At 38.6% G+C, this 8,639-nt stretch overlaps 1 protein-coding gene and 1 pseudogene across 3 annotated transcripts in view; one reads left to right on the forward strand and one right to left on the reverse strand.

Moving 5' to 3' along the window:
- The window catches only part of LOC102468575 (ubiquitin-conjugating enzyme E2 N-like), a 9,585-nt pseudogene extending 1,371 nt beyond the window's left edge, over positions 1–8,214 (reverse strand).
- The window catches only part of CSGALNACT2 (chondroitin sulfate N-acetylgalactosaminyltransferase 2), a 59,868-nt gene continuing 51,237 nt past the window's right edge, over positions 9–8,639 (forward strand). For all 3 annotated transcript variants that reach the window (XM_006147659.3, XM_014587545.2, XM_014587546.2), the window contains exon 1: positions 9–406. The gene's annotated coding sequence lies outside the window, so the exon portion shown is untranslated. The remainder of the gene's footprint in view (positions 407–8,639) is intronic.

Below are 8,639 nucleotides of genomic sequence, written 5' to 3' on the forward strand. Positions count from 1 at the left end.
GAAAAAGCCGCCGGCTCTTCTGAGAGCGGCGCGGCCGGAGACCGTTGGTTTGCGCGGCAGTGCTTTTTCAATCACCGTTTTGTTTTTTTAAGCCAACTCACCATCCCTGCGCCTGTCAGCGGACAAACTTCCGTCAGCCGTGACCTCTGTAAAATAGTTTGCCCTGGCCGCAGCCGCTCTGTCGGAGCGACCCGGGACGGACCCCTGCGCGGTGGGAGTGAGTGGGCCGAGGAGCGGCGCCCGGCCGCCGGCGTCGCAGACAGCGCGTCTGGAGAAGAGCCGCCCCGGGGCCCGGGAGTCGTCCGCAGACCGCAGCCTGGCTTCTCCCCGTGGCGATGCTGCCGGGTGGCACCCCACGGGAGTCTGAAGCTGTTCTTCCGAAGCCCTGGACTCGTTAAACTCCGAGGTATTTTCTAGCTGCTTTTGAGAAATGGAGATGGGATGTGACATTTCTCCGTCAGGGAAGACCTTCAATTCGGGTGGAATGAATTAAGGTTGTCTTTTAGTGTTGTGTTAAAATAGCACCTTCGATCTTGGAAGTCAGAAGCCGAGTGTTTTATGACTGAGAATGTTCACATTCATTTTATATTCTTATGCTGGTACTGTGTGTTTAAAATTGTCATGTGACTAAATGCAGAAAAGATGTTGGATTTCCAGTGTGTATGGCTCAGAGTTTTGACTAAGTAAGTGCAGTTTTAGGTCCAAACACTTTGGAAATTCCATTTTTTTCCTTTCATTTTTGTTGATAACGAATTAATACATTAATAAATCTGAATTGTACAGTAGCTCAATGAAATTTAAAAATGTATTACTTGTGTAGCCACTACATAAATTGTAGCTGTAGAACATTTCCATCATCCCAGTTTCCCTTTACTTCTTCCAAACCAGTTATCTGACTTTTCATCAGCTACCGGTTTTGTCTCTTTCGAGCTTCATACTAATGCACTCATACAGTATGCTCAGCATATTGCTTGGGATCCAACTGTGTGGTATCAGTAATTCTTTTTTATTGCTGCATAATATTTCATTGTATGGTACATGACTAACCTGTTGATCAATAGCTGTGTTTCCAATTTTTGTATATTGTGTATTTTGGATATCTAATGCTGTGAACATTCTTCTAAATGTCTTTATATATTTGTCAGCTGTAGAATGACTCATAATATAGACAGAAAATTATATTTTTTGAGGGTTCATTCGCTCTTTCTTTTTTGTTGGCGGGGTACACTCACCAGAGAGAGGGAGGCAGTGGGGCGTGGTCACACCACATCCCTTTTCTATTTCTTCATCCTGTCAGGATTCTGAGAGTGCAATCACACATACCCAGCATTTTTTTTCCGTAAATAATTATTTATATAATTTTATTATTTTTTAATTTGCTATAGGGTATGCATGCTGTAGGCCCAGCACCCAGGATTTTTTTTCAAGCCACATGGGATCCAGCTTCCCTAACCATTAAGCCATGGGGACAGTTCTCTCTCTCTTCTTTATTATGTTTTATTTTTAAAATGACACAGTATATTTTGGTGGGGTATAATGATATTTTCAGCACAAGAATACAGTGCATAATAATTAAATCAGAGTGATTTTTCTTTTTTTCTCAGAGAGGTTTTTGCTATAGGGCGCATGCCCTCGCCGGAAAGACAGAAAGAGACAGGGAGACAGAAAGCGAGAAATCACCCAGGGAGGATGGCCACACCGCAATCCTTTCTCCTCCATTCTCCTCTGGGATCTTGGGAACGCACACACAGCACACAGGCTCACCAGCGTAAGTTTAAACCACCAGGTCTGGGACTCGAACCACGATCAGCTACATGGGAGTCCAGCGACATAGCCATTACATTGACTGCTGGTCTCAGATCAGGGTGATTAATAATGGTCTCAGTCATTTGTCATTACTTTGTGTTGTGAATATTCAAAATCCTTTTTTAGGTACTCTGAATTATATAGTTAATTGTTAACTATTGATATATTCACCCTACTGTGTTTTATAACACTAGAAATTGTTCCTTTTCTTATGTGTAATTATGTTTCCGTTAATGAACATACCATACCCCCCACCCTTCCCAGATGATAGTAGTCATTGTTCCATTCTCTACTTCAGCTATCTCATTTTTTTCTATTTCATATGGAAATGAGTGAGATCATTTCTGTTTCTGTGCTTGGCTTATTTTAATTAACATAACACCTTCTGGGCTCACCCATTTTAACACAGATGACAAGATCTCATTTTTTATAGCTGAATAATATTTCGTTTTGTGTTACAATTTTCTTTATCCATTCATTTGTTGGTTGAGTTTGTTTTTTTTGTTGTTGTTGTTGTTTTTTGAGAAAGATGTTTTTTGCTATTGGGGGAACGTGCACTCGCTGGAGAGACCAACCAAAGGCAAGAAATCACCCCATAGGGGGATGACCACGCCACAATCCCTTCTCCTCCATTCTCCTTTGGGGATTTTTTGCACACATGCCCCCATAAATTTTAAGCTGCTAGGTCCGGAACTCAAACTGTGTTCGGCCATGTGAGAGTCCAGCATGGGATTACTGGATTATGCAACAGATCTATATATACACATTTTTTTTTAGGAACCTACAAACTTTTCCATAATGTCTGCACTAATTTACACTCCCACCAACAATGTAAAAATGTTGACCTTTCTTTACGTCCTCACCAATAGCTATTACTTTTTTTTATCTTTTTGATAATAGGAATTCTCATTGGGATGATGTGATTTTTTTTTAATTTTTTATTTTTTTGGCCAGAGGGTGCATGTACTTCATATGCTCACTAAAGAGACAGGAGGCAGAAAGAGAGAGGAGAGAAAGCATCCCTTAATGGGGCATGGCTTTACAGTAGTCATTCACCTCCATTTCTCTATCATGTTGGGATTTGGGGCATGCATATACACAAGGCTGGGCTGTTTTCTCAAGTGTCTGGGGCTGGGATTCAAACTATGGTTATAAATGTGTGATCCAGCTCCCTAAACCACTAGGCCACAGAGCTGGCCTTAATTGTGGTTTTGATTTGCATATCCCTGATGATGAGTGATGTTGAACATTTTTTTCATATGCTTATTGGCTTTTTTTTAAGAATTTTTTAATTTAACTTTATTTGTTTATTTATTTTAATTTGACCAGAGAGGGACAGAGAGAGAAGGAAAGTGAGAAAGCAAGCTGCCAGGTCCAGGAAGAACCATGGTTTGGTCCCATATGGGAGTCCATGTGGGAGTCCAGCGCCCTTAACCACCATGCCACCTGCCAGCGCCACTTACTGGCTTTTTAAATGTCTTCTTTTGAAAATTGTTTATTCAGGCCATTTGCCCATTTGTTAAATTGGCTTGTTTGGGGGTTCTGCTGCCAAGTTTAAGTTCCTTATGTATTCTGGTTATTAATTTCTTGTCAGATGTACACTTTGCAAATATTTTCTCCCATTCTATGGATTGTCTCTTTACTCTGTTGGTTTTTAATTTGCCGTACAAAAACTTTTTCATTTCATATAATCCTATTTTGTCTATTTTTGCTTGAATTGCCTATGCTTTTGAGGCTCTATTAAAAGACTCTTTGCCCATACCAATGTTCTGAACTGTTGCTCCTGTTTTTTTTCTAGTAGTTTCATAATTTCAGATCTTACATTTAAGTCTATAATCCTTTCCAGTTAATTTTTATAAATGATGAAAGATAAGCTCTACTTTCATTCTTTCACAAATGGATGTCCAATTTTCCCAGCACCATTTATTGAAGAGACCATCTTTTCCCCCATTAAACATTTTTGACAGTATTGTTGAAAATCAGCTGGCTGTATATATGTAGATTTATTTCTGGGTTCTTAAGTTTTGTTGCATTAGGCTATGTGTTGTTGTTTTGCCAGTACCATGATAATTTTGGTTACTGTAAATTTATAATATAATATAAGATTTATAGTATTTCGAAATTCAGTAGTGTGATGCCTCAGATCTATTCTATTGCTCAAGATTGTTTTAGCTATTTAGGATATTTTGTGATTGTATACAAATTTTATGACTGTTTGGAAAAGTACGTTTTAATCAACATAAAGTCCTCTTTAAAAAAAAGTAATAGAATTTGTTATTTTAACATTAGTCATATAATTTAATATTAAAGATTGGTATAAAATATAACTTATGAGTACAAAACTTAAGTGATTCATTACCATATTATTTACCACGTTGGTTATATGTCGTAGACAGCCTTCTGTCAGGTCATTACTTATTTAACTGTCTGTTAAATAAGGCAGTTAGATCTGGTGATGAACTGACTGAGGTATGACAGGTATGAACTACTTTACTCAAGTTACTAACTCAAGTCTGGTTGTTTGGGGAAATAAAACACCAAAAGATATGACTACAAACAGAATGAAGAATCATGGGATTACAAATCGAAGAACTTACCTTGTTAATATGCTATACAAGTACTAGGTATAAATGTAAAATTGAATTTTAGGGCTAGTTACAAAAGTGAGTTTACTTCAGTAGTACAGTAATTTCCACATGTGTACACTTATAATGTGAATCGACAACAAAAATTACTAAACATTTGTGGGAAATCACTAACATGTTAGAGAAGTTCCAGATCAAACAAATACAAGAACTAGGCTCTGAAGCAATGGAGTTAATGTAAGAAGCAGAAGAAAACTTTCAGATATTTATATTCTTTTTTTTCTTTTGGAGAGGTTTTTGCTATAGGGCATGTCTGCTCGCCAGAAAGACAGAGACAGAGAGATAGAAAGAGAGAAATCACCCCCCAGGCGGGATGGCCATGCCCCAATCCCTTCTCCTCCATTCGCCTCTCAGGATCTTGGACATGCACGCACACGTGCCCGGCGTGAGTGTAAGCCACGGGGTCCAGGACTCCAACCGTGGTCAACTACATGGGAGCCCAGCGACATAGACATTATGCTAACTGCTGGTCCCAATATCCATGTTTTTTTTTTTTTTTGCTATAGGGCATGTCTGCTCGCCAGAAAGACAGAGACAGAGAGATAGAAAGAGAGAAATCACCCCCCAGGCGGGATGGCCATGCCCCAATCCCTTCTCCTCCATTCGCCTCTCAGGATCTTGGACATGCACGCACACGTGCCCGGCGTGAGTGTAAGCCACGGGGTCCAGGACTCCAACCGTGGTCAACTACATGGGAGCCCAGCGACATAGACATTATGCTAACTGCTGGTCCCGCAATATTCATATTCTTAAATTTGGGAGTTTTTAATGCCTGTTGAGCACATACAGGTTTTCATGAAAAAAAAAAAATTCTTGAATATTAAAAAACAGAAAGTAGGAAGCCTGACCATGACATACCGGTAAAATCCAACACTCTGGGAAGCTGACTCACATGGAAGGATTCCTAGTTCACGTCCAAAGACTTTTCTATGCTTTCTTCTAGTTTTACAGTTTTAAACTTTCCATTTAGATCTATGTATAATCTATTTTTAATTATGTCATGATGGATGTGAAGTAGTATCTACCTCATTGTGACTTTAATTTACATATTCCTAGGAGTTGGCTAATAATGTTGAATATCTTTTTTGTGTACCTACAGTCTATTTGTATATCTTCTTAAAAGAAATACCTATTTAGATCCTTTGCCTGTTGAGTTAGCTTTTTTTAAGGAACTATGTATTTTATTTATCATTATCTTTTTTTTTATTTGACCAGAGAGAAAGGTTGAGTGAGAAAGCAAGCCACCAGGTCCAGAACTTGAACCACAGTCACCCATGTGGGAGACTAGTGCCCCAAACACCATGCCACCTGCTAGCCTCCAGTTATCTTTTTAATACTGAGTTGTGGGGCCAGCAGGTGGTATGGTGGTTAAAGACGCTGGATCCCCACATGGCTGAGTTCAGTTTGAGTCCCAGACCTGGTGGCTTGCTTTCTTGCTTTCCCTTTCTTTCTCTCTCTGGTCAAAGTAAAATATAACAACAAATGGAATTAAATAAATAAATAATTCTTTTTTAAAAAATACTGAGTTGTGAGCATTCTTTATATATTCTAGACACAAGACCCCTATCAGATATATAAGTATTTGTTCCCATTCTGTGGGTCGTCTTTACTTTCTTAATGTCCTTTGTAGCACAAAATTTTTTAAATGTCAATGAAGTCCAATTTATTTGTCTTTGGTCTTTTAGTGTCATAACTAAGAAACCATTGCTAAATCCAAGTTCTCAAAGATTCATATTTAAGTTTCATTGTAAAAAAATGTGTAGTTTTGGGACCAACAGGTGGTATGGTGGTTAAGACACTGGACTTCCACATAGCCAGCCACAGTTCAAGTCCTGATCCTGGTGGCTTCCTTCCTCTCCCTCTCTCTTTCTCCTTCTCCTTCTCTTTCTCTTTCTCTTTTTCTTTCTCTCTCACATGCCCTATAACTAGTTAAGAAGTAATAATAAATTTTAAAATAATTATTTAATCAAATTTATAGTTCTAGTTCTTACATTCAGATCTTTGACCATTTTAAGTTAATTTTTAAATATGATATGAAGTAGCAGTATAATTTCTTTTATTTATTTATTTATTTATTTATTTATTTATTTTTTGCCTGTACATACTCAGTTGTCCCATCACCATTTATTGAAAAAACTATTCTTGCCCCCATTGAATTGCTACCCTTGTTGAAAATCAGTTGACTGTAAAATGCGATAGTTTATTTCTGGTCTCTAAATTTCATTCCATTGATTTGTATATCTTTCTTATACTTTCTTTTTTTTTTTTTTTTTTTTAGAATAACAAAAAAATATTTTACAAAAGCATAAGATTTACAGATTTTTCTAGACAAGCCATACAAAATGGTCACAAGCTTCTTTTGAAGGGGTCTACACTTGACATCAAAGTCACAATGTTATTAGTGAGGGCTGTGATGTTTGTTTAATGTTCCCATTTTGGTTCAAACAATCAAGCTTGTCCATCTACAGTATTTAAGTAAAGTTAGACTTGGCTAGAGTGTATATTCTAAAGAACTGATTAGCTGCTTTTAACCAGTGCGATTAGATCACCATAAAAAAGGGGGAAAGGAGCCCGTAAAATTGAAATAAAACCACCTCCCCCCTCAAAAAAATAAAATAAAATAAAGGAAATACCCACATCCCTGCAGCTAACCCTGACAACTGCCTTCATTCAGTGCTTTATACTTAAACCATGATGGGGGAAATGAATAAAAGCAGCAAGGGGCCACTGCTTTTAAACATTTCACAACAATCCAGGTGATACTCTAGCCTCTGCTTTACAACAGCTAATCTCAGGAAATTACAACAGGGAATCATGACAAGACATAGATTTGCTAATGTGCATTTAATCACCAAAGGACTGAAGATGCTTGGGCTTTTATTCTGTAATGTTTCTAATACTGTGTCCGTTAAATGCAAACAAAAAAGGAAGAAGTCTTGGCAGAACAGAAGTGATGCACACTTGATGATCAGATCAATTTAAATATTATTCATGGCATATAGCAGAGTCCATGCTCTAGCTTTTTCTTTCTTTTTATTTATTTATGTTTTTTGGAGAGGTTTTTGCTATAAGGGCGTGTGCGCTCACCAGAGAGACAGAGAGACAGAAAGCAAGAAATCACCCCCCAGGGGGGATGGCCACACCACAATCCCTTCTCCATTCTCCTCTCGGGATCTTGGGCATGCATGCACACACGCCCGGTGTAAGTTTAAGCCATGGGGTCCAGGACTCAAACCGTGGTCTACTACATGGGAGTCCAACGACATAGCCATTACGCTAACTGCTGGTCTCATAACTGTTTCTATGGCTTGGGCTTCATTGGCCTTCCACTGCTCCGCTATATTATTTGGTAATGGATCATCTGGATTGGGAGCATTTAACAAAGCCTGGATTGATAGCAGAACTGTGACTCTGCAGTGCTGGGGACCACTTATCTTTCAAAATATCTAAACATTCTTCCCAACTTGTCTACATTAGGATGATAAATTTTGGTCATGAAATGTACTTTCGGGGCTGCCATTGGGTATTCTGGAAGGAGTAGTTCAAGTTTAAAAGTCCCTCTCTCAGAAGGGGAATCCTGGGGGGCCAGCAATGACCACATGAAAATAACAGGCATTGCTCTCATCTGGTTCTGCTTTCATGCCAGGAACCGGTTCTGCCAGCAAACACTGGGTTTCCTTGATGATCCTGTGGGGCAGCCCTGCCATCTTGTCAGATCCCTACTTCAGCCTCTGGTCTCCACTCACATTTTCTTGATCACCTTTGTCTTTGGAGTAATTTTTGAAGTGGAGAAGCCTGAGTTCTCTGCTTTTGCTTCTTGTTCAAGATTGTTTTGGCTCCTCTCAGTGTCTTATATTTCTGTATGAATTTTAAGATCGCCTTGGCAGTATCTACAAAGAAGCCAGCTTGGATTTTGAAGAGGATTGTGTTGAATCTGCCCTCTTAATATTAAGTCTTACGTTTTTGTTTTTGTTTTTTTTTCAAAAAACTTTTGAATTTTTTTCCTCTTATAAACATGTTTATCATTTATAGTCTTCAAAAATTATTTGCACTTGAACTTGTATAACCTATTTTTTTGCACCCACTATCCACCATTCATGCACACTCTACCAACCACTTTCTCCCCTTACTGTCACTAGCGTCTCTCTGTGTGTGTGTGTGTGTGTGTGTGTGTGTGTGTATATATAT

The sequence above is a fragment of the Tupaia chinensis genome, unplaced genomic scaffold, assembly GCF_000334495.1.
Source record: "Tupaia chinensis unplaced genomic scaffold, TupChi_1.0 Scaffold000217_1, whole genome shotgun sequence".
In the NCBI taxonomy this organism is placed as follows: Eukaryota; Metazoa; Chordata; class Mammalia; order Scandentia; family Tupaiidae; genus Tupaia; species Tupaia belangeri.